We start from the raw sequence: 23312 nt of genomic DNA on the forward strand, positions 1-23312 counted from the left end.
GCATTGCCATGTAATGTGATGCAATGCTATCTTTCTAGCTCTCCCTTTTTACTTCCTTTTGGATAAACAGACATATTAGGCAAGCATTTTGGAGCTTTCACCTAAATAACTACAGGTGGTGAGATAAGCTGCACAATATAATTGACCTTTCAGTATATTGTTGCACACACACCATCTATTTAGCAAATGCCCTTGTTATCAACAGCAGCCTTTTAAACTCACCTGAGCTAACAGGTATGTGCGCTGGTTACTCTGCTGCGCTTAAAATTTCTTTTTTGGTTTGCTACAATGCCTTTTCTGAAACGTTGTCTCCTTCTGCTGGAACACTGACTTCTTTCATTTAATGCCTGCAGACTATAAAAGAGAACCCAACCCAAAAAGTTTGGTTGATTAGTCTGTGGCATTCTGTTAAACTGTTGCTTATGGCGGTCTCTGTGAGCTTCTCAGCGACATTCAGCCAGCCAGGTATCCTGCCTGCAGTAGATGGAATGTGGCAATGGAACGCTGGCTGCGCGTGTCATAATAGGCTCTGAGCCTTTATATACCTGTGCACAGCAGCAGCCACCTTCAGTCTGCTGCTGGACAGCCAGCAGCAGCAGCAGCAGGAGAGGTATGTAATCAGGAGCCCTCCTGCTAAGGGTAGACAGCTGCTCGTTCCACCCCACCCCCCGCCTTAATTGGTTCTCCTCCCTTCCAACGGTGTTGAGGCGGGTGGGAACAGCAGGGGGTGAAGGTGCTGTGTTTAAAGAGGTGGAGTTATGCAGATCTAAAACGCGTGGATTGCAGCAGCAGCAAGCCGAAAAGTGCAGGCATGTAAGGGATCTAGAGGTTGACAACATGTCTTCTTAACGGGAGTCCAGGAGCTCATCTCCACAAATGGACTTTTCAGGATCCTTGGGTGGCTCCGTAGTTTGAAACCAATTCTGGTTATCGCTTCTCGGCCTTTTGGCTAAGATCAAGTGTAGTATCTGTTCTTATCAGTTTAATATCTGATACGTCCCCTATCTGGGGACCATATATTAAATGGATTTTTAGAACAGGGAGATGGAAAAAGAGCTTGCTCTGTCCACTCCACGCATTGACCTGGTATTGCAGTATCTCCAGGACCGGTGCACCCCTTCTTTAATGCAGTTTCTAAAATCAGAAAGAATTGAATTCAATGTTTTTTGTTCATTTTGCTTGTTTGTCGGATTTTGGGATGGACTCTTTGGCTTTGCTTTTCTTCTCCTCATTGGATTTTTCATGTTCAAAGTTGCAGAAGCCAGATTACAAGCTCATTTTGGTTCATCTTCAGCAACTGTGCATTGCATTGCCATGTAATGTGATGCAATGCTATCTTTCTAGCTCTCCCTTTTTACTTCCTTTTGGATAAACAGACATATTAGGCAAGCATTTTGGAGCTTTCACCTAAATAACTACAGGTGGTGAGATAAGCTGCACAATATAATTGACCTTTCAGTATATTGTTGCACACACACCATCTATTTAGCAAATGCCCTTGTTATCAACAGCAGCCTTTTAAACTCACCTGAGCTAACAGGTATGTGCGCTGGTTACTCTGCTGCGCTTAAAATTTCTTTTTTGGTTTGCTACAATGCCTTTTCTGAAACGTTGTCTCCTTCTGCTGGAACACTGACTTCTTTCATTTAATGCCTGCAGACTATAAAAGAGAACCCAACCCAAAAAGTTTGGTTGATTAGTCTGTGGCATTCTGTTAAACTGTTGCTTATGGCGGTCTCTGTGAGCTTCTCAGCGACATTCAGCCAGCCAGGTATCCTGCCTGCAGTAGATGGAATGTGGCAATGGAACGCTGGCTGCGCGTGTCATAATAGGCTCTGAGCCTTTATATACCTGTGCACAGCAGCAGCCACCTTCAGTCTGCTGCTGGACAGCCAGCAGCAGCAGCAGCAGGAGAGGTATGTAATCAGGAGCCCTCCTGCTAAGGGTAGACAGCTGCTCGTTCCACCCCACCCCCCGCCTTAATTGGTTCTCCTCCCTTCCAACGGTGTTGAGGCGGGTGGGAACAGCAGGGGGTGAAGGTGCTGTGTTTAAAGAGGTGGAGTTATGCAGATCTAAAACGCGTGGATTGCAGCAGCAGCAAGCCGAAAAGTGCAGGCATGTAAGGGATCTAGAGGTTGACAACATGTCTTCTTAACGGGAGTCCAGGAGCTCATCTCCACAAATGGACTTTTCAGGAACCTTGGGTGGCTCCGTAGTTTGAAACCAATTCTGGTTATCGCTTCTCGGCCTTTTGGCTAAGATCAAGTGTAGTATCTGTTCTTATCAGTTTAATATCTGATACGTCCCCTATCTGGGGACCATATATTAAATGGATTTTTAGAACAGGGAGATGGAAAAAGAGCTTGCTCTGTCCACTCCACGCATTGACCTGGTATTGCAGTATCTCCAGGACCGGTGCACCCCTTCTTTAATGCAGTTTCTAAAATCAGAAAGAATTGAATTCAATGTTTTTTGTTCATTTTGCTTGTTTGTCGGATTTTGGGATGGACTCTTTGGCTTTGCTTTTCTTCTCCTCATTGGATTTTTCATGTTCAAAGTTGCAGAAGCCAGATTACAAGCTCATTTTGGTTCATTTTCAGCAACTGTGCATTGCATTGCCATGTAATGTGATGCAATGCTATCTTTCTAGCTCTCCCTTTTTACTTCCTTTTGGATAAACAGACATATTAGGCAAGCATTTTGGAGCTTTCACCTAAATAACTACAGGTGGTGAGATAAGCTGCACAATATAATTGACCTTTCAGTATATTGTTGCACACACACCATCTATTTAGCAAATGCCCTTGTTATCAACAGCAGCCTTTTAAACTCACCTGAGCTAACAGGTATGTGCGCTGGTTACTCTGCTGCGCTTAAAATTTCTTTTTTGGTTTGCTACAATGCCTTTTCTGAAACGTTGTCTCCTTCTGCTGGAACACTGACTTCTTTCATTTAATGCCTGCAGACTATAAAAGAGAACCCAACCCAAAAAGTTTGGTTGATTAGTCTGTGGCATTCTGTTAAACTGTTGCTTATGGCGGTCTCTGTGAGCTTCTCAGCGACATTCAGCCAGCCAGGTATCCTGCCTGCAGTAGATGGAATGTGGCAATGGAACGCTGGCTGCGCGTGTCATAATAGGCTCTGAGCCTTTATATACCTGTGCACAGCAGCAGCCACCTTCAGTCTGCTGCTGGACAGCCAGCAGCAGCAGCAGCAGGAGAGGTATGTAATCAGGAGCCCTCCTGCTAAGGGTAGACAGCTGCTCGTTCCACCCCACCCCCCGCCTTAATTGGTTCTCCTCCCTTCCAACGGTGTTGAGGCGGGTGGGAACAGCAGGGGGTGAAGGTGCTGTGTTTAAAGAGGTGGAGTTATGCAGATCTAAAACGCGTGGATTGCAGCAGCAGCAAGCCGAAAAGTGCAGGCATGTAAGGGATCTAGAGGTTGACAACATGTCTTCTTAACGGGAGTCCAGGAGCTCATCTCCACAAATGGACTTTTCAGGATCCTTGGGTGGCTCCGTAGTTTGAAACCAATTCTGGTTATCGCTTCTCGGCCTTTTGGCTAAGATCAAGTGTAGTATCTGTTCTTATCAGTTTAATATCTGATACGTCCCCTATCTGGGGACCATATATTAAATGGATTTTTAGAACAGGGAGATGGAAAAAGAGCTTGCTCTGTCCACTCCACGCATTGACCTGGTATTGCAGTATCTCCAGGACCGGTGCACCCCTTCTTTAATGCAGTTTCTAAAATCAGAAAGAATTGAATTCAATGTTTTTTGTTCATTTTGCTTGTTTGTCGGATTTTGGGATGGACTCTTTGGCTTTGCTTTTCTTCTCCTCATTGGATTTTTCATGTTCAAAGTTGCAGAAGCCAGATTACAAGCTCATTTTGGTTCATCTTCAGCAACTGTGCATTGCATTGCCATGTAATGTGATGCAATGCTATCTTTCTAGCTCTCCCTTTTTACTTCCTTTTGGATAAACAGACATATTAGGCAAGCATTTTGGAGCTTTCACCTAAATAACTACAGGTGGTGAGATAAGCTGCACAATATAATTGACCTTTCAGTATATTGTTGCACACACACCATCTATTTAGCAAATGCCCTTGTTATCAACAGCAGCCTTTTAAACTCACCTGAGCTAACAGGTATGTGCGCTGGTTACTCTGCTGCGCTTAAAATTTCTTTTTTGGTTTGCTACAATGCCTTTTCTGAAACGTTGTCTCCTTCTGCTGGAACACTGACTTCTTTCATTTAATGCCTGCAGACTATAAAAGAGAACCCAACCCAAAAAGTTTGGTTGATTAGTCTGTGGCATTCTGTTAAACTGTTGCTTATGGCGGTCTCTGTGAGCTTCTCAGCGACATTCAGCCAGCCAGGTATCCTGCCTGCAGTAGATGGAATGTGGCAATGGAACGCTGGCTGCGCGTGTCATAATAGGCTCTGAGCCTTTATATACCTGTGCACAGCAGCAGCCACCTTCAGTCTGCTGCTGGACAGCCAGCAGCAGCAGCAGCAGGAGAGGTATGTAATCAGGAGCCCTCCTGCTAAGGGTAGACAGCTGCTCGTTCCACCCCACCCCCCGCCTTAATTGGTTCTCCTCCCTTCCAACGGTGTTGAGGCGGGTGGGAACAGCAGGGGGTGAAGGTGCTGTGTTTAAAGAGGTGGAGTTATGCAGATCTAAAACGCGTGGATTGCAGCAGCAGCAAGCCGAAAAGTGCAGGCATGTAAGGGATCTAGAGGTTGACAACATGTCTTCTTAACGGGAGTCCAGGAGCTCATCTCCACAAATGGACTTTTCAGGAACCTTGGGTGGCTCCGTAGTTTGAAACCAATTCTGGTTATCGCTTCTCGGCCTTTTGGCTAAGATCAAGTGTAGTATCTGTTCTTATCAGTTTAATATCTGATACGTCCCCTATCTGGGGACCATATATTAAATGGATTTTTAGAACAGGGAGATGGAAAAAGAGCTTGCTCTGTCCACTCCACGCATTGACCTGGTATTGCAGTATCTCCAGGACCGGTGCACCCCTTCTTTAATGCAGTTTCTAAAATCAGAAAGAATTGAATTCAATGTTTTTTGTTCATTTTGCTTGTTTGTCGGATTTTGGGATGGACTCTTTGGCTTTGCTTTTCTTCTCCTCATTGGATTTTTCATGTTCAAAGTTGCAGAAGCCAGATTACAAGCTCATTTTGGTTCATCTTCAGCAACTGTGCATTGCATTGCCATGTAATGTGATGCAATGCTATCTTTCTAGCTCTCCCTTTTTACTTCCTTTTGGATAAACAGACATATTAGGCAAGCATTTTGGAGCTTTCACCTAAATAACTACAGGTGGTGAGATAAGCTGCACAATATAATTGACCTTTCAGTATATTGTTGCACACACACCATCTATTTAGCAAATGCCCTTGTTATCAACAGCAGCCTTTTAAACTCACCTGAGCTAACAGGTATGTGCGCTGGTTACTCTGCTGCGCTTAAAATTTCTTTTTTGGTTTGCTACAATGCCTTTTCTGAAACGTTGTCTCCTTCTGCTGGAACACTGACTTCTTTCATTTAATGCCTGCAGACTATAAAAGAGAACCCAACCCAAAAAGTTTGGTTGATTAGTCTGTGGCATTCTGTTAAACTGTTGCTTATGGCGGTCTCTGTGAGCTTCTCAGCGACATTCAGCCAGCCAGGTATCCTGCCTGCAGTAGATGGAATGTGGCAATGGAACGCTGGCTGCGCGTGTCATAATAGGCTCTGAGCCTTTATATACCTGTGCACAGCAGCAGCCACCTTCAGTCTGCTGCTGGACAGCCAGCAGCAGCAGCAGCAGGAGAGGTATGTAATCAGGAGCCCTCCTGCTAAGGGTAGACAGCTGCTCGTTCCACCCCACCCCCCGCCTTAATTGGTTCTCCTCCCTTCCAACGGTGTTGAGGCGGGTGGGAACAGCAGGGGGTGAAGGTGCTGTGTTTAAAGAGGTGGAGTTATGCAGATCTAAAACGCGTGGATTGCAGCAGCAGCAAGCCGAAAAGTGCAGGCATGTAAGGGATCTAGAGGTTGACAACATGTCTTCTTAACGGGAGTCCAGGAGCTCATCTCCACAAATGGACTTTTCAGGATCCTTGGGTGGCTCCGTAGTTTGAAACCAATTCTGGTTATCGCTTCTCGGCCTTTTGGCTAAGATCAAGTGTAGTATCTGTTCTTATCAGTTTAATATCTGATACGTCCCCTATCTGGGGACCATATATTAAATGGATTTTTAGAACAGGGAGATGGAAAAAGAGCTTGCTCTGTCCACTCCACGCATTGACCTGGTATTGCAGTATCTCCAGGACCGGTGCACCCCTTCTTTAATGCAGTTTCTAAAATCAGAAAGAATTGAATTCAATGTTTTTTGTTCATTTTGCTTGTTTGTCGGATTTTGGGATGGACTCTTTGGCTTTGCTTTTCTTCTCCTCATTGGATTTTTCATGTTCAAAGTTGCAGAAGCCAGATTACAAGCTCATTTTGGTTCATCTTCAGCAACTGTGCATTGCATTGCCATGTAATGTGATGCAATGCTATCTTTCTAGCTCTCCCTTTTTACTTCCTTTTGGATAAACAGACATATTAGGCAAGCATTTTGGAGCTTTCACCTAAATAACTACAGGTGGTGAGATAAGCTGCACAATATAATTGACCTTTCAGTATATTGTTGCACACACACCATCTATTTAGCAAATGCCCTTGTTATCAACAGCAGCCTTTTAAACTCACCTGAGCTAACAGGTATGTGCGCTGGTTACTCTGCTGCGCTTAAAATTTCTTTTTTGGTTTGCTACAATGCCTTTTCTGAAACGTTGTCTCCTTCTGCTGGAACACTGACTTCTTTCATTTAATGCCTGCAGACTATAAAAGAGAACCCAACCCAAAAAGTTTGGTTGATTAGTCTGTGGCATTCTGTTAAACTGTTGCTTATGGCGGTCTCTGTGAGCTTCTCAGCGACATTCAGCCAGCCAGGTATCCTGCCTGCAGTAGATGGAATGTGGCAATGGAACGCTGGCTGCGCGTGTCATAATAGGCTCTGAGCCTTTATATACCTGTGCACAGCAGCAGCCACCTTCAGTCTGCTGCTGGACAGCCAGCAGCAGCAGCAGCAGGAGAGGTATGTAATCAGGAGCCCTCCTGCTAAGGGTAGACAGCTGCTCGTTCCACCCCACCCCCCGCCTTAATTGGTTCTCCTCCCTTCCAACGGTGTTGAGGCGGGTGGGAACAGCAGGGGGTGAAGGTGCTGTGTTTAAAGAGGTGGAGTTATGCAGATCTAAAACGCGTGGATTGCAGCAGCAGCAAGCCGAAAAGTGCAGGCATGTAAGGGATCTAGAGGTTGACAACATGTCTTCTTAACGGGAGTCCAGGAGCTCATCTCCACAAATGGACTTTTCAGGATCCTTGGGTGGCTCCGTAGTTTGAAACCAATTCTGGTTATCGCTTCTCGGCCTTTTGGCTAAGATCAAGTGTAGTATCTGTTCTTATCAGTTTAATATCTGATACGTCCCCTATCTGGGGACCATATATTAAATGGATTTTTAGAACAGGGAGATGGAAAAAGAGCTTGCTCTGTCCACTCCACGCATTGACCTGGTATTGCAGTATCTCCAGGACCGGTGCACCCCTTCTTTAATGCAGTTTCTAAAATCAGAAAGAATTGAATTCAATGTTTTTTGTTCATTTTGCTTGTTTGTCGGATTTTGGGATGGACTCTTTGGCTTTGCTTTTCTTCTCCTCATTGGATTTTTCATGTTCAAAGTTGCAGAAGCCAGATTACAAGCTCATTTTGGTTCATCTTCAGCAACTGTGCATTGCATTGCCATGTAATGTGATGCAATGCTATCTTTCTAGCTCTCCCTTTTTACTTCCTTTTGGATAAACAGACATATTAGGCAAGCATTTTGGAGCTTTCACCTAAATAACTACAGGTGGTGAGATAAGCTGCACAATATAATTGACCTTTCAGTATATTGTTGCACACACACCATCTATTTAGCAAATGCCCTTGTTATCAACAGCAGCCTTTTAAACTCACCTGAGCTAACAGGTATGTGCGCTGGTTACTCTGCTGCGCTTAAAATTTCTTTTTTGGTTTGCTACAATGCCTTTTCTGAAACGTTGTCTCCTTCTGCTGGAACACTGACTTCTTTCATTTAATGCCTGCAGACTATAAAAGAGAACCCAACCCAAAAAGTTTGGTTGATTAGTCTGTGGCATTCTGTTAAACTGTTGCTTATGGCGGTCTCTGTGAGCTTCTCAGCGACATTCAGCCAGCCAGGTATCCTGCCTGCAGTAGATGGAATGTGGCAATGGAACGCTGGCTGCGCGTGTCATAATAGGCTCTGAGCCTTTATATACCTGTGCACAGCAGCAGCCACCTTCAGTCTGCTGCTGGACAGCCAGCAGCAGCAGCAGCAGGAGAGGTATGTAATCAGGAGCCCTCCTGCTAAGGGTAGACAGCTGCTCGTTCCACCCCACCCCCCGCCTTAATTGGTTCTCCTCCCTTCCAACGGTGTTGAGGCGGGTGGGAACAGCAGGGGGTGAAGGTGCTGTGTTTAAAGAGGTGGAGTTATGCAGATCTAAAACGCGTGGATTGCAGCAGCAGCAAGCCGAAAAGTGCAGGCATGTAAGGGATCTAGAGGTTGACAACATGTCTTCTTAACGGGAGTCCAGGAGCTCATCTCCACAAATGGACTTTTCAGGATCCTTGGGTGGCTCCGTAGTTTGAAACCAATTCTGGTTATCGCTTCTCGGCCTTTTGGCTAAGATCAAGTGTAGTATCTGTTCTTATCAGTTTAATATCTGATACGTCCCCTATCTGGGGACCATATATTAAATGGATTTTTAGAACAGGGAGATGGAAAAAGAGCTTGCTCTGTCCACTCCACGCATTGACCTGGTATTGCAGTATCTCCAGGACCGGTGCACCCCTTCTTTAATGCAGTTTCTAAAATCAGAAAGAATTGAATTCAATGTTTTTTGTTCATTTTGCTTGTTTGTCGGATTTTGGGATGGACTCTTTGGCTTTGCTTTTCTTCTCCTCATTGGATTTTTCATGTTCAAAGTTGCAGAAGCCAGATTACAAGCTCATTTTGGTTCATCTTCAGCAACTGTGCATTGCATTGCCATGTAATGTGATGCAATGCTATCTTTCTAGCTCTCCCTTTTTACTTCCTTTTGGATAAACAGACATATTAGGCAAGCATTTTGGAGCTTTCACCTAAATAACTACAGGTGGTGAGATAAGCTGCACAATATAATTGACCTTTCAGTATATTGTTGCACACACACCATCTATTTAGCAAATGCCCTTGTTATCAACAGCAGCCTTTTAAACTCACCTGAGCTAACAGGTATGTGCGCTGGTTACTCTGCTGCGCTTAAAATTTCTTTTTTGGTTTGCTACAATGCCTTTTCTGAAACGTTGTCTCCTTCTGCTGGAACACTGACTTCTTTCATTTAATGCCTGCAGACTATAAAAGAGAACCCAACCCAAAAAGTTTGGTTGATTAGTCTGTGGCATTCTGTTAAACTGTTGCTTATGGCGGTCTCTGTGAGCTTCTCAGCGACATTCAGCCAGCCAGGTATCCTGCCTGCAGTAGATGGAATGTGGCAATGGAACGCTGGCTGCGCGTGTCATAATAGGCTCTGAGCCTTTATATACCTGTGCACAGCAGCAGCCACCTTCAGTCTGCTGCTGGACAGCCAGCAGCAGCAGCAGCAGGAGAGGTATGTAATCAGGAGCCCTCCTGCTAAGGGTAGACAGCTGCTCGTTCCACCCCACCCCCCGCCTTAATTGGTTCTCCTCCCTTCCAACGGTGTTGAGGCGGGTGGGAACAGCAGGGGGTGAAGGTGCTGTGTTTAAAGAGGTGGAGTTATGCAGATCTAAAACGCGTGGATTGCAGCAGCAGCAAGCCGAAAAGTGCAGGCATGTAAGGGATCTAGAGGTTGACAACATGTCTTCTTAACGGGAGTCCAGGAGCTCATCTCCACAAATGGACTTTTCAGGATCCTTGGGTGGCTCCGTAGTTTGAAACCAATTCTGGTTATCGCTTCTCGGCCTTTTGGCTAAGATCAAGTGTAGTATCTGTTCTTATCAGTTTAATATCTGATACGTCCCCTATCTGGGGACCATATATTAAATGGATTTTTAGAACAGGGAGATGGAAAAAGAGCTTGCTCTGTCCACTCCACGCATTGACCTGGTATTGCAGTATCTCCAGGACCGGTGCACCCCTTCTTTAATGCAGTTTCTAAAATCAGAAAGAATTGAATTCAATGTTTTTTGTTCATTTTGCTTGTTTGTCGGATTTTGGGATGGACTCTTTGGCTTTGCTTTTCTTCTCCTCATTGGATTTTTCATGTTCAAAGTTGCAGAAGCCAGATTACAAGCTCATTTTGGTTCATCTTCAGCAACTGTGCATTGCATTGCCATGTAATGTGATGCAATGCTATCTTTCTAGCTCTCCCTTTTTACTTCCTTTTGGATAAACAGACATATTAGGCAAGCATTTTGGAGCTTTCACCTAAATAACTACAGGTGGTGAGATAAGCTGCACAATATAATTGACCTTTCAGTATATTGTTGCACACACACCATCTATTTAGCAAATGCCCTTGTTATCAACAGCAGCCTTTTAAACTCACCTGAGCTAACAGGTATGTGCGCTGGTTACTCTGCTGCGCTTAAAATTTCTTTTTTGGTTTGCTACAATGCCTTTTCTGAAACGTTGTCTCCTTCTGCTGGAACACTGACTTCTTTCATTTAATGCCTGCAGACTATAAAAGAGAACCCAACCCAAAAAGTTTGGTTGATTAGTCTGTGGCATTCTGTTAAACTGTTGCTTATGGCGGTCTCTGTGAGCTTCTCAGCGACATTCAGCCAGCCAGGTATCCTGCCTGCAGTAGATGGAATGTGGCAATGGAACGCTGGCTGCGCGTGTCATAATAGGCTCTGAGCCTTTATATACCTGTGCACAGCAGCAGCCACCTTCAGTCTGCTGCTGGACAGCCAGCAGCAGCAGCAGCAGGAGAGGTATGTAATCAGGAGCCCTCCTGCTAAGGGTAGACAGCTGCTCGTTCCACCCCACCCCCCGCCTTAATTGGTTCTCCTCCCTTCCAACGGTGTTGAGGCGGGTGGGAACAGCAGGGGGTGAAGGTGCTGTGTTTAAAGAGGTGGAGTTATGCAGATCTAAAACGCGTGGATTGCAGCAGCAGCAAGCCGAAAAGTGCAGGCATGTAAGGGATCTAGAGGTTGACAACATGTCTTCTTAACGGGAGTCCAGGAGCTCATCTCCACAAATGGACTTTTCAGGATCCTTGGGTGGCTCCGTAGTTTGAAACCAATTCTGGTTATCGCTTCTCGGCCTTTTGGCTAAGATCAAGTGTAGTATCTGTTCTTATCAGTTTAATATCTGATACGTCCCCTATCTGGGGACCATATATTAAATGGATTTTTAGAACAGGGAGATGGAAAAAGAGCTTGCTCTGTCCACTCCACGCATTGACCTGGTATTGCAGTATCTCCAGGACCGGTGCACCCCTTCTTTAATGCAGTTTCTAAAATCAGAAAGAATTGAATTCAATGTTTTTTGTTCATTTTGCTTGTTTGTCGGATTTTGGGATGGACTCTTTGGCTTTGCTTTTCTTCTCCTCATTGGATTTTTCATGTTCAAAGTTGCAGAAGCCAGATTACAAGCTCATTTTGGTTCATCTTCAGCAACTGTGCATTGCATTGCCATGTAATGTGATGCAATGCTATCTTTCTAGCTCTCCCTTTTTACTTCCTTTTGGATAAACAGACATATTAGGCAAGCATTTTGGAGCTTTCACCTAAATAACTACAGGTGGTGAGATAAGCTGCACAATATAATTGACCTTTCAGTATATTGTTGCACACACACCATCTATTTAGCAAATGCCCTTGTTATCAACAGCAGCCTTTTAAACTCACCTGAGCTAACAGGTATGTGCGCTGGTTACTCTGCTGCGCTTAAAATTTCTTTTTTGGTTTGCTACAATGCCTTTTCTGAAACGTTGTCTCCTTCTGCTGGAACACTGACTTCTTTCATTTAATGCCTGCAGACTATAAAAGAGAACCCAACCCAAAAAGTTTGGTTGATTAGTCTGTGGCATTCTGTTAAACTGTTGCTTATGGCGGTCTCTGTGAGCTTCTCAGCGACATTCAGCCAGCCAGGTATCCTGCCTGCAGTAGATGGAATGTGGCAATGGAACGCTGGCTGCGCGTGTCATAATAGGCTCTGAGCCTTTATATACCTGTGCACAGCAGCAGCCACCTTCAGTCTGCTGCTGGACAGCCAGCAGCAGCAGCAGCAGGAGAGGTATGTAATCAGGAGCCCTCCTGCTAAGGGTAGACAGCTGCTCGTTCCACCCCACCCCCCGCCTTAATTGGTTCTCCTCCCTTCCAACGGTGTTGAGGCGGGTGGGAACAGCAGGGGGTGAAGGTGCTGTGTTTAAAGAGGTGGAGTTATGCAGATCTAAAACGCGTGGATTGCAGCAGCAGCAAGCCGAAAAGTGCAGGCATGTAAGGGATCTAGAGGTTGACAACATGTCTTCTTAACGGGAGTCCAGGAGCTCATCTCCACAAATGGACTTTTCAGGATCCTTGGGTGGCTCCGTAGTTTGAAACCAATTCTGGTTATCGCTTCTCGGCCTTTTGGCTAAGATCAAGTGTAGTATCTGTTCTTATCAGTTTAATATCTGATACGTCCCCTATCTGGGGACCATATATTAAATGGATTTTTAGAACAGGGAGATGGAAAAAGAGCTTGCTCTGTCCACTCCACGCATTGACCTGGTATTGCAGTATCTCCAGGACCGGTGCACCCCTTCTTTAATGCAGTTTCTAAAATCAGAAAGAATTGAATTCAATGTTTTTTGTTCATTTTGCTTGTTTGTCGGATTTTGGGATGGACTCTTTGGCTTTGCTTTTCTTCTCCTCATTGGATTTTTCATGTTCAAAGTTGCAGAAGCCAGATTACAAGCTCATTTTGGTTCATCTTCAGCAACTGTGCATTGCATTGCCATGTAATGTGATGCAATGCTATCTTTCTAGCTCTCCCTTTTTACTTCCTTTTGGATAAACAGACATATTAGGCAAGCATTTTGGAGCTTTCACCTAAATAACTACAGGTGGTGAGATAAGCTGCACAATATAATTGACCTTTCAGTATATTGTTGCACACACACCATCTATTTAGCAAATGCCCTTGTTATCAACAGCAGCCTTTTAAACTCACCTGAGCTAACAGGTATGTGCGCTGGTTACTCTGCTGCGCTTAAAATTTCTTTTTTGGTTTGCTACAATGCCTTTTCTGAAACGTTGTCTCCTTCTGCTGGAACACTGACTTCTTTCATTTAATGCCTGCAGACTATAAAAGAGAACCCAACCCAAAAAGTTTGGTTGATTAGTCTGTGGCATTCTGTTAAACTGTTGCTTATGGCGGTCTCTGTGAGCTTCTCAGCGACATTCAGCCAGCCAGGTATCCTGCCTGCAGTAGATGGAATGTGGCAATGGAACGCTGGCTGCGCGTGTCATAATAGGCTCTGAGCCTTTATATACCTGTGCACAGCAGCAGCCACCTTCAGTCTGCTGCTGGACAGCCAGCAGCAGCAGCAGCAGGAGAGGTATGTAATCAGGAGCCCTCCTGCTAAGGGTAGACAGCTGCTCGTTCCACCCCACCCCCCGCCTTAATTGGTTCTCCTCCCTTCCAACGGTGTTGAGGCGGGTGGGAACAGCAGGGGGTGAAGGTGCTGTGTTTAAAGAGGTGGAGTTATGCAGATCTAAAACGCGTGGATTGCAGCAGCAGCAAGCCGAAAAGTGCAGGCATGTAAGGGATCTAGAGGTTGACAACATGTCTTCTTAACGGGAGTCCAGGAGCTCATCTCCACAAATGGACTTTTCAGGATCCTTGGGTGGCTCCGTAGTTTGAAACCAATTCTGGTTATCGCTTCTCGGCCTTTTGGCTAAGATCAAGTGTAGTATCTGTTCTTATCAGTTTAATATCTGATACGTCCCCTATCTGGGGACCATATATTAAATGGATTTTTAGAACAGGGAGATGGAAAAAGAGCTTGCTCTGTCCACTCCACGCATTGACCTGGTATTGCAGTATCTCCAGGACCGGTGCACCCCTTCTTTAATGCAGTTTCTAAAATCAGAAAGAATTGAATTCAATGTTTTTTGTTCATTTTGCTTGTTTGTCGGATTTTGGGATGGACTCTTTGGCTTTGCTTTTCTTCTCCTCATTGGATTTTTCATGTTCAAAGTTGCAGAAGCCAGATTACAAGCTCATTTTGGTTCATCTTCAGCAACTGTGCATTGCATTGCCATGTAATGTGATGCAATGCTATCTTTCTAGCTCTCCCTTTTTACTTCCTTTTGGATAAACAGACATATTAGGCAAGCATTTTGGAGCTTTCACCTAAATAACTACAGGTGGTGAGATAAGCTGCACAATATAATTGACCTTTCAGTATATTGTTGCACACACACCATCTATTTAGCAAATGCCCTTGTTATCAACAGCAGCCTTTTAAACTCACCTGAGCTAACAGGTATGTGCGCTGGTTACTCTGCTGCGCTTAAAATTTCTTTTTTGGTTTGCTACAATGCCTTTTCTGAAACGTTGTCTCCTTCTGCTGGAACACTGACTTCTTTCATTTAATGCCTGCAGACTATAAAAGAGAACCCAACCCAAAAAGTTTGGTTGATTAGTCTGTGGCATTCTGTTAAACTGTTGCTTATGGCGGTCTCTGTGAGCTTCTCAGCGACATTCAGCCAGCCAGGTATCCTGCCTGCAGTAGATGGAATGTGGCAATGGAACGCTGGCTGCGCGTGTCATAATAGGCTCTGAGCCTTTATATACCTGTGCACAGCAGCAGCCACCTTCAGTCTGCTGCTGGACAGCCAGCAGCAGCAGCAGCAGGAGAGGTATGTAATCAGGAGCCCTCCTGCTAAGGGTAGACAGCTGCTCGTTCCACCCCACCCCCCGCCTTAATTGGTTCTCCTCCCTTCCAACGGTGTTGAGGCGGGTGGGAACAGCAGGGGGTGAAGGTGCTGTGTTTAAAGAGGTGGAGTTATGCAGATCTAAAACGCGTGGATTGCAGCAGCAGCAAGCCGAAAAGTGCAGGCATGTAAGGGATCTAGAGGTTGACAACATGTCTTCTTAACGGGAGTCCAGGAGCTCATCTCCACAAATGGACTTTTCAGGATCCTTGGGTGGCTCCGTAGTTTGAAACCAATTCTGGTTATCGCTTCTCGGCCTTTTGGCTAAGATCAAGTGTAGTATCTGTTCTTATCAGTTTAATATCTGATACGTCCCCTATCTGGGGACCATATATTAAATGGATTTTTAGAACAGGGAGATGGAAAAAGAGCTTGCTCTGTCCACTCCACGCATTGACCTGGTATTGCAGTATCTCCAGGACCGGTGCACCCCTTCTTTAATGCAGTTTCTAAAATCAGAAAGAATTGAATTCAATGTTTTTTGTTCATTTTGCTTGTTTGTCGGATTTTGGGATGGACTCTTTGGCTTTGCTTTTCTTCTCCTCATTGGATTTTTCATGTTCAAAGTTGCAGAAGCCAGATTACAAGCTCATTTTGGTTCATCTTCAGCAACTGTGCATTGCATTGCCATGTAATGTGATGCAATGCTATCTTTCTAGCTCTCCCTTTTTACTTCCTTTTGGATAAACAGACATATTAGGCAAGCATTTTGGAGCTTTCACCTAAATAACTACAGGTGGTGAGATAAGCTGCACAATATAATTGACCTTTCAGTATATTGTTGCACACACACCATCTATTTAGCAAATGCCCTTGTTATCAACAGCAGCCTTTTAAACTCACCTGAGCTAACAGGTATGTGCGCTGGTTACTCTGCTGCGCTTAAAATTTCTTTTTTGGTTTGCTACAATGCCTTTTCTGAAACGTTGTCTCCTTCTGCTGGAACACTGACTTCTTTCATTTAATGCCTGCAGACTATAAAAGAGAACCCAACCCAAAAAGTTTGGTTGATTAGTCTGTGGCATTCTGTTAAACTGTTGCTTATGGCGGTCTCTGTGAGCTTCTCAGCGACATTCAGCCAGCCAGGTATCCTGCCTGCAGTAGATGGAATGTGGCAATGGAACGCTGGCTGCGCGTGTCATAATAGGCTCTGAGCCTTTATATACCTGTGCACAGCAGCAGCCACCTTCAGTCTGCTGCTGGACAGCCAGCAGCAGCAGCAGCAGGAGAGGTATGTAATCAGGAGCCCTCCTGCTAAGGGTAGACAGCTGCTCGTTCCACCCCACCCCCCGCCTTAATTGGTTCTCCTCCCTTCCAACGGTGTTGAGGCGGGTGGGAACAGCAGGGGGTGAAGGTGCTGTGTTTAAAGAGGTGGAGTTATGCAGATCTAAAACGCGTGGATTGCAGCAGCAGCAAGCCGAAAAGTGCAGGCATGTAAGGGATCTAGAGGTTGACAACATGTCTTCTTAACGGGAGTCCAGGAGCTCATCTCCACAAATGGACTTTTCAGGATCCTTGGGTGGCTCCGTAGTTTGAAACCAATTCTGGTTATCGCTTCTCGGCCTTTTGGCTAAGATCAAGTGTAGTATCTGTTCTTATCAGTTTAATATCTGATACGTCCCCTATCTGGGGACCATATATTAAATGGATTTTTAGAACAGGGAGATGGAAAAAGAGCTTGCTCTGTCCACTCCACGCATTGACCTGGTATTGCAGTATCTCCAGGACCGGTGCACCCCTTCTTTAATGCAGTTTCTAAAATCAGAAAGAATTGAATTCAATGTTTTTTGTTCATTTTGCTTGTTTGTCGGATTTTGGGATGGACTCTTTGGCTTTGCTTTTCTTCTCCTCATTGGATTTTTCATGTTCAAAGTTGCAGAAGCCAGATTACAAGCTCATTTTGGTTCATCTTCAGCAACTGTGCATTGCATTGCCATGTAATGTGATGCAATGCTATCTTTCTAGCTCTCCCTTTTTACTTCCTTTTGGATAAACAGACATATTAGGCAAGCATTTTGGAGCTTTCACCTAAATAACTACAGGTGGTGAGATAAGCTGCACAATATAATTGACCTTTCAGTATATTGTTGCACACACACCATCTATTTAGCAAATGCCCTTGTTATCAACAGCAGCCTTTTAAACTCACCTGAGCTAACAGGTATGTGCGCTGGTTACTCTGCTGCGCTTAAAATTTCTTTTTTGGTTTGCTACAATGCCTTTTCTGAAACGTTGTCTCCTTCTGCTGGAACACTGACTTCTTTCATTTAATGCCTGCAGACTATAAAAGAGAACCCAACCCAAAAAGTTTGGTTGATTAGTCTGTGGCATTCTGTTAAACTGTTGCTTATGGCGGTCTCTGTGAGCTTCTCAGCGACATTCAGCCAGCCAGGTATCCTGCCTGCAGTAGATGGAATGTGGCAATGGAACGCTGGCTGCGCGTGTCATAATAGGCTCTGAGCCTTTATATACCTGTGCACAGCAGCAGCCACCTTCAGTCTGCTGCTGGACAGCCAGCAGCAGCAGCAGCAGGAGAGGTATGTAATCAGGAGCCCTCCTGCTAAGGGTAGACAGCTGCTCGTTCCACCCCACCCCCCGCCTTAATTGGTTCTCCTCCCTTCCAACGGTGTTGAGGCGGGTGGGAACAGCAGGGGGTGAAGGTGCTGTGTTTAAAGAGGTGGAGTTATGCAGATCTAAAACGCGTGGATTGCAGCAGCAGCAAGCCGAAAAGTGCAGGCATGTAAGGGATCTAGAGGTTGACAACATGTCTTCTTAACGGGAGTCCAGGAGCTCATCTCCACAAATGGACTTTTCAGGATCCTTGGGTGGCTCCGTAGTTTGAAACCAATTCTGGTTATCGCTTCTCGGCCTTTTGGCTAAGATCAAGTGTAGTATCTGTTCTTATCAGTTTAATATCTGATACGTCCCCTATCTGGGGACCATATATTAAATGGATTTTTAGAACAGGGAGATGGAAAAAGAGCTTGCTCTGTCCACTCCACGCATTGACCTGGTATTGCAGTATCTCCAGGACCGGTGCACCCCTTCTTTAAAGCAGTTTCTAAAATCAGAAAGAATTGAATTCAATGTTTTTTGTTCATTTTGCTTGTTTGTCGGATTTTGGGATGGACTCTTTGGCTTTGCTTTTCTTCTCCTCATTGGATTTTTCATGTTCAAAGTTGCAGAAGCCAGATTACAAGCTCATTTTGGTTCATCTTCAGCAACTGTGCATTGCATTGCCATGTAATGTGATGCAATGCTATCTTTCTAGCTCTCCCTTTTTACTTCCTTTTGGATAAACAGACATATTAGGCAAGCATTTTGGAGCTTTCACCTAAATAACTACAGGTGGTGAGATAAGCTGCACAATATAATTGACCTTTCAGTATATTGTTGCACACACACCATCTATTTAGCAAATGCCCTTGTTATCAACAGCAGCCTTTTAAACTCACCTGAGCTAACAGGTATGTGCGCTGGTTACTCTGCTGCGCTTAAAATTTCTTTTTTGGTTTGCTACAATGCCTTTTCTGAAACGTTGTCTCCTTCTGCTGGAACACTGACTTCTTTCATTTAATGCCTGCAGACTATAAAAGAGAACCCAACCCAAAAAGTTTGGTTGATTAGTCTGTGGCATTCTGTTAAACTGTTGCTTATGGCGGTCTCTGTGAGCTTCTCAGCGACATTCAGCCAGCCAGGTATCCTGCCTGCAGTAGATGGAATGTGGCAATGGAACGCTGGCTGCGCGTGTCATAATAGGCTCTGAGCCTTTATATACCTGTGCACAGCAGCAGCCACCTTCAGTCTGCTGCTGGACAGCCAGCAGCAGCAGCAGCAGGAGAGGTATGTAATCAGGAGCCCTCCTGCTAAGGGTAGACAGCTGCTCGTTCCACCCCACCCCCCGCCTTAATTGGTTCTCCTCCCTTCCAACGGTGTTGAGGCGGGTGGGAACAGCAGGGGGTGAAGGTGCTGTGTTTAAAGAGGTGGAGTTATGCAGATCTAAAACGCGTGGATTGCAGCAGCAGCAAGCCGAAAAGTGCAGGCATGTAAGGGATCTAGAGGTTGACAACATGTCTTCTTAACGGGAGTCCAGGAGCTCATCTCCACAAATGGACTTTTCAGGATCCTTGGGTGGCTCCGTAGTTTGAAACCAATTCTGGTTATCGCTTCTCGGCCTTTTGGCTAAGATCAAGTGTAGTATCTGTTCTTATCAGTTTAATATCTGATACGTCCCCTATCTGGGGACCATATATTAAATGGATTTTTAGAACAGGGAGATGGAAAAAGAGCTTGCTCTGTCCACTCCACGCATTGACCTGGTATTGCAGTATCTCCAGGACCGGTGCACCCCTTCTTTAATGCAGTTTCTAAAATCAGAAAGAATTGAATTCAATGTTTTTTGTTCATTTTGCTTGTTTGTCGGATTTTGGGATGGACTCTTTGGCTTTGCTTTTCTTCTCCTCATTGGATTTTTCATGTTCAAAGTTGCAGAAGCCAGATTACAAGCTCATTTTGGTTCATCTTCAGCAACTGTGCATTGCATTGCCATGTAATGTGATGCAATGCTATCTTTCTAGCTCTCCCTTTTTACTTCCTTTTGGATAAACAGACATATTAGGCAAGCATTTTGGAGCTTTCACCTAAATAACTACAGGTGGTGAGATAAGCTGCACAATATAATTGACCTTTCAGTATATTGTTGCACACACACCATCTATTTAGCAAATGCCCTTGTTATCAACAGCAGCCTTTTAAACTCACCTGAGCTAACAGGTATGTGCGCTGGTTACTCTGCTGCGCTTAAAATTTCTTTTTTGGTTTGCTACAATGCCTTTTCTGAAACGTTGTCTCCTTCTGCTGGAACACTGACTTCTTTCATTTAATGCCTGCAGACTATAAAAGAGAACCCAACCCAAAAAGTTTGGTTGATTAGTCTGTGGCATTCTGTTAAACTGTTGCTTATGGCGGTCTCTGTGAGCTTCTCAGCGACATTCAGCCAGCCAGGTATCCTGCCTGCAGTAGATGGAATGTGGCAATGGAACGCTGGCTGCGCGTGTCATAATAGGCTCTGAGCCTTTATATACCTGTGCACAGCAGCAGCCACCTTCAGTCTGCTGCTGGACAGCCAGCAGCAGCAGCAGCAGGAGAGGTATGTAATCAGGAGCCCTCCTGCTAAGGGTAGACAGCTGCTCGTTCCACCCCACCCCCCGCCTTAATTGGTTCTCCTCCCTTCCAACGGTGTTGAGGCGGGTGGGAACAGCAGGGGGTGAAGGTGCTGTGTTTAAAGAGGTGGAGTTATGCAGATCTAAAACGCGTGGATTGCAGCAGCAGCAAGCCGAAAAGTGCAGGCATGTAAGGGATCTAGAGGTTGACAACATGTCTTCTTAACGGGAGTCCAGGAGCTCATCTCCACAAATGGACTTTTCAGGATCCTTGGGTGGCTCCGTAGTTTGAAACCAATTCTGGTTATCGCTTCTCGGCCTTTTGGCTAAGATCAAGTGTAGTATCTGTTCTTATCAGTTTAATATCTGATACGTCCCCTATCTGGGGACCATATATTAAATGGATTTTTAGAACAGGGAGATGGAAAAAGAGCTTGCTCTGTCCACTCCACGCATTGACCTGGTATTGCAGTATCTCCAGGACCGGTGCACCCCTTCTTTAATGCAGTTTCTAAAATCAGAAAGAATTGAATTCAATGTTTTTTGTTCATTTTGCTTGTTTGTCGGATTTTGGGATGGACTCTTTGGCTTTGCTTTTCTTCTCCTCATTGGATTTTTCATGTTCAAAGTTGCAGAAGCCAGATTACAAGCTCATTTTGGTTCATCTTCAGCAACTGTGCATTGCATTGCCATGTAATGTGATGCAATGCTATCTTTCTAGCTCTCCCTTTTTACTTCCTTTTGGATAAACAGACATATTAGGCAAGCATTTTGGAGCTTTCACCTAAATAACTACAGGTGGTGAGATAAGCTGCACAATATAATTGACCTTTCAGTATATTGTTGCACACACACCATCTATTTAGCAAATGCCCTTGTTATCAACAGCAGCCTTTTAAACTCACCTGAGCTAACAGGTATGTGCGCTGGTTACTCTGCTGCGCTTAAAATTTCTTTTTTGGTTTGCTACAATGCCTTTTCTGAAACGTTGTCTCCTTCTGCTGGAACACTGACTTCTTTCATTTAATGCCTGCAGACTATAAAAGAGAACCCAACCCAAAAAGTTTGGTTGATTAGTCTGTGGCATTCTGTTAAACTGTTGCTTATGGCGGTCTCTGTGAGCTTCTCAGCGACATTCAGCCAGCCAGGTATCCTGCCTGCAGTAGATGGAATGTGGCAATGGAACGCTGGCTGCGCGTGTCATAATAGGCTCTGAGCCTTTATATACCTGTGCACAGCAGCAGCCACCTTCAGTCTGCTGCTGGACAGCCAGCAGCAGCAGCAGCAGGAGAGGTATGTAATCAGGAGCCCTCCTGCTAAGGGTAGACAGCTGCTCGTTCCACCCCACCCCCCGCCTTAATTGGTTCTCCTCCCTTCCAACGGTGTTGAGGCGGGTGGGAACAGCAGGGGGTGAAGGTGCTGTGTTTAAAGAGGTGGAGTTATGCAGATCTAAAACGCGTGGATTGCAGCAGCAGCAAGCCGAAAAGTGCAGGCATGTAAGGGATCTAGAGGTTGACAACATGTCTTCTTAACGGGAGTCCAGGAGCTCATCTCCACAAATGGACTTTTCAGGATCCTTGGGTGGCTCCGTAGTTTGAAACCAATTCTGGTTATCGCTTCTCGGCCTTTTGGCTAAGATCAAGTGTAGTATCTGTTCTTATCAGTTTAATATCTGATACGTCCCCTATCTGGGGACCATATATTAAATGGATTTTTAGAACAGGGAGATGGAAAAAGAGCTTGCTCTGTCCACTCCACGCATTGACCTGGTATTGCAGTATCTCCAGGACCGGTGCACCCCTTCTTTAATGCAGTTTCTAAAATCAGAAAGAATTGAATTCAATGTTTTTTGTTCATTTTGCTTGTTTGTCGGATTTTGGGATGGACTCTTTGGCTTTGCTTTTCTTCTCCTCATTGGATTTTTCATGTTCAAAGTTGCAGAAGCCAGATTACAAGCTCATTTTGGTTCATCTTCAGCAACTGTGCATTGCATTGCCATGTAATGTGATGCAATGCTATCTTTCTAGCTCTCCCTTTTTACTTCCTTTTGGATAAACAGACATATTAGGCAAGCATTTTGGAGCTTTCACCTAAATAACTACAGGTGGTGAGATAAGCTGCACAATATAATTGACCTTTCAGTATATTGTTGCACACACACCATCTATTTAGCAAATGCCCTTGTTATCAACAGCAGCCTTTTAAACTCACCTGAGCTAACAGGTATGTGCGCTGGTTACTCTGCTGCGCTTAAAATTTCTTTTTTGGTTTGCTACAATGCCTTTTCTGAAACGTTGTCTCCTTCTGCTGGAACACTGACTTCTTTCATTTAATGCCTGCAGACTATAAAAGAGAACCCAACCCAAAAAGTTTGGTTGATTAGTCTGTGGCATTCTGTTAAACTGTTGCTTATGGCGGTCTCTGTGAGCTTCTCAGCGACATTCAGCCAGCCAGGTATCCTGCCTGCAGTAGATGGAATGTGGCAATGGAACGCTGGCTGCGCGTGTCATAATAGGCTCTGAGCCTTTATATACCTGTGCACAGCAGCAGCCACCTTCAGTCTGCTGCTGGACAGCCAGCAGCAGCAGCAGCAGGAGAGGTATGTAATCAGGAGCCCTCCTGCTAAGGGTAGACAGCTGCTCGTTCCACCCCACCCCCCGCCTTAATTGGTTCTCCTCCCTTCCAACGGTGTTGAGGCGGGTGGGAACAGCAGGGGGTGAAGGTGCTGTGTTTAAAGAGGTGGAGTTATGCAGATCTAAAACGCGTGGATTGCAGCAGCAGCAAGCCGAAAAGTGCAGGCATGTAAGGGATCTAGAGGTTGACAACATGTCTTCTTAACGGGAGTCCAGGAGCTCATCTCCACAAATGGACTTTTCAGGATCCTTGGGTGGCTCCGTAGTTTGAAACCAATTCTGGTTATCGCTTCTCGGCCTTTTGGCTAAGATCAAGTGTAGTATCTGTTCTTATCAGTTTAATATCTGATACGTCCCCTATCTGGGGACCATATATTAAATGGATTTTTAGAACAGGGAGATGGAAAAAGAGCTTGCTCTGTCCACTCCACGCATTGACCTGGTATTGCAGTATCTCCAGGACCGG

The 23312-nt window shown here is 45.0% G+C and overlaps 17 non-coding genes and 1 pseudogene across 17 annotated transcripts; all 18 read left to right on the forward strand.

The window, feature by feature from the left end:
* Positions 1 to 929: 929 nt before the first annotated feature.
* On the forward strand, positions 930 to 1120 carry LOC141251379 (U2 spliceosomal RNA). Its single transcript, XR_012313124.1, has one exon. It is a non-coding gene; the product is annotated as a U2 spliceosomal RNA (small nuclear RNA).
* Positions 1121 to 2235: 1115 nt separating this feature from the next.
* Positions 2236 to 2426, forward strand: LOC141251380 (U2 spliceosomal RNA). The gene has a single exon (XR_012313125.1). It is a non-coding gene; the product is annotated as a U2 spliceosomal RNA (small nuclear RNA).
* A 1115-nt stretch (positions 2427 to 3541) lies between these two features.
* On the forward strand, positions 3542 to 3732 carry LOC141251381 (U2 spliceosomal RNA). The gene has a single exon (XR_012313126.1). It is a non-coding gene; the product is annotated as a U2 spliceosomal RNA (small nuclear RNA).
* Positions 3733 to 4847: 1115 nt separating this feature from the next.
* On the forward strand, positions 4848 to 5038 carry LOC141251383 (U2 spliceosomal RNA). Its single transcript, XR_012313128.1, has one exon. It is a non-coding gene; the product is annotated as a U2 spliceosomal RNA (small nuclear RNA).
* A 1115-nt stretch (positions 5039 to 6153) lies between these two features.
* Positions 6154 to 6344, forward strand: LOC141251384 (U2 spliceosomal RNA). Its single transcript, XR_012313129.1, has one exon. It is a non-coding gene; the product is annotated as a U2 spliceosomal RNA (small nuclear RNA).
* Positions 6345 to 7459: 1115 nt separating this feature from the next.
* On the forward strand, positions 7460 to 7650 carry LOC141251386 (U2 spliceosomal RNA). Its single transcript, XR_012313130.1, has one exon. It is a non-coding gene; the product is annotated as a U2 spliceosomal RNA (small nuclear RNA).
* A 1115-nt stretch (positions 7651 to 8765) lies between these two features.
* On the forward strand, positions 8766 to 8956 carry LOC141251387 (U2 spliceosomal RNA). Its single transcript, XR_012313131.1, has one exon. It is a non-coding gene; the product is annotated as a U2 spliceosomal RNA (small nuclear RNA).
* A 1115-nt stretch (positions 8957 to 10071) lies between these two features.
* On the forward strand, positions 10072 to 10262 carry LOC141251388 (U2 spliceosomal RNA). Its single transcript, XR_012313132.1, has one exon. It is a non-coding gene; the product is annotated as a U2 spliceosomal RNA (small nuclear RNA).
* A 1115-nt stretch (positions 10263 to 11377) lies between these two features.
* On the forward strand, positions 11378 to 11568 carry LOC141251389 (U2 spliceosomal RNA). The gene has a single exon (XR_012313133.1). It is a non-coding gene; the product is annotated as a U2 spliceosomal RNA (small nuclear RNA).
* A 1115-nt stretch (positions 11569 to 12683) lies between these two features.
* LOC141251390 (U2 spliceosomal RNA) lies at positions 12684 to 12874 on the forward strand. The gene has a single exon (XR_012313134.1). It is a non-coding gene; the product is annotated as a U2 spliceosomal RNA (small nuclear RNA).
* A 1115-nt stretch (positions 12875 to 13989) lies between these two features.
* On the forward strand, positions 13990 to 14180 carry LOC141251391 (U2 spliceosomal RNA). The gene has a single exon (XR_012313135.1). It is a non-coding gene; the product is annotated as a U2 spliceosomal RNA (small nuclear RNA).
* A 1115-nt stretch (positions 14181 to 15295) lies between these two features.
* LOC141251392 (U2 spliceosomal RNA) lies at positions 15296 to 15486 on the forward strand. Its single transcript, XR_012313136.1, has one exon. It is a non-coding gene; the product is annotated as a U2 spliceosomal RNA (small nuclear RNA).
* Positions 15487 to 16601: 1115 nt separating this feature from the next.
* LOC141251393 (U2 spliceosomal RNA) lies at positions 16602 to 16792 on the forward strand. Its single transcript, XR_012313137.1, has one exon. It is a non-coding gene; the product is annotated as a U2 spliceosomal RNA (small nuclear RNA).
* Positions 16793 to 17907: 1115 nt separating this feature from the next.
* On the forward strand, positions 17908 to 18098 carry LOC141251395 (U2 spliceosomal RNA). Its single transcript, XR_012313139.1, has one exon. It is a non-coding gene; the product is annotated as a U2 spliceosomal RNA (small nuclear RNA).
* A 1115-nt stretch (positions 18099 to 19213) lies between these two features.
* LOC141251396 (U2 spliceosomal RNA) lies at positions 19214 to 19404 on the forward strand. The gene has a single exon (XR_012313140.1). It is a non-coding gene; the product is annotated as a U2 spliceosomal RNA (small nuclear RNA).
* A 1115-nt stretch (positions 19405 to 20519) lies between these two features.
* On the forward strand, positions 20520 to 20710 carry LOC141251397 (U2 spliceosomal RNA). The gene has a single exon (XR_012313141.1). It is a non-coding gene; the product is annotated as a U2 spliceosomal RNA (small nuclear RNA).
* A 1115-nt stretch (positions 20711 to 21825) lies between these two features.
* On the forward strand, positions 21826 to 22016 carry LOC141251398 (U2 spliceosomal RNA). Its single transcript, XR_012313142.1, has one exon. It is a non-coding gene; the product is annotated as a U2 spliceosomal RNA (small nuclear RNA).
* A 1115-nt stretch (positions 22017 to 23131) lies between these two features.
* Positions 23132 to 23312, forward strand: LOC141251400 (U2 spliceosomal RNA; annotated as a pseudogene; the record flags this gene model as incomplete).

This window comes from Phyllobates terribilis, unplaced genomic scaffold, assembly GCF_046119375.1.
Source record: "Phyllobates terribilis strain yellow unplaced genomic scaffold, ASM4611937v1 Scaffold_7000__1_contigs__length_40592, whole genome shotgun sequence".
Taxonomy (NCBI): domain Eukaryota; kingdom Metazoa; phylum Chordata; class Amphibia; order Anura; family Dendrobatidae; genus Phyllobates; species Phyllobates terribilis.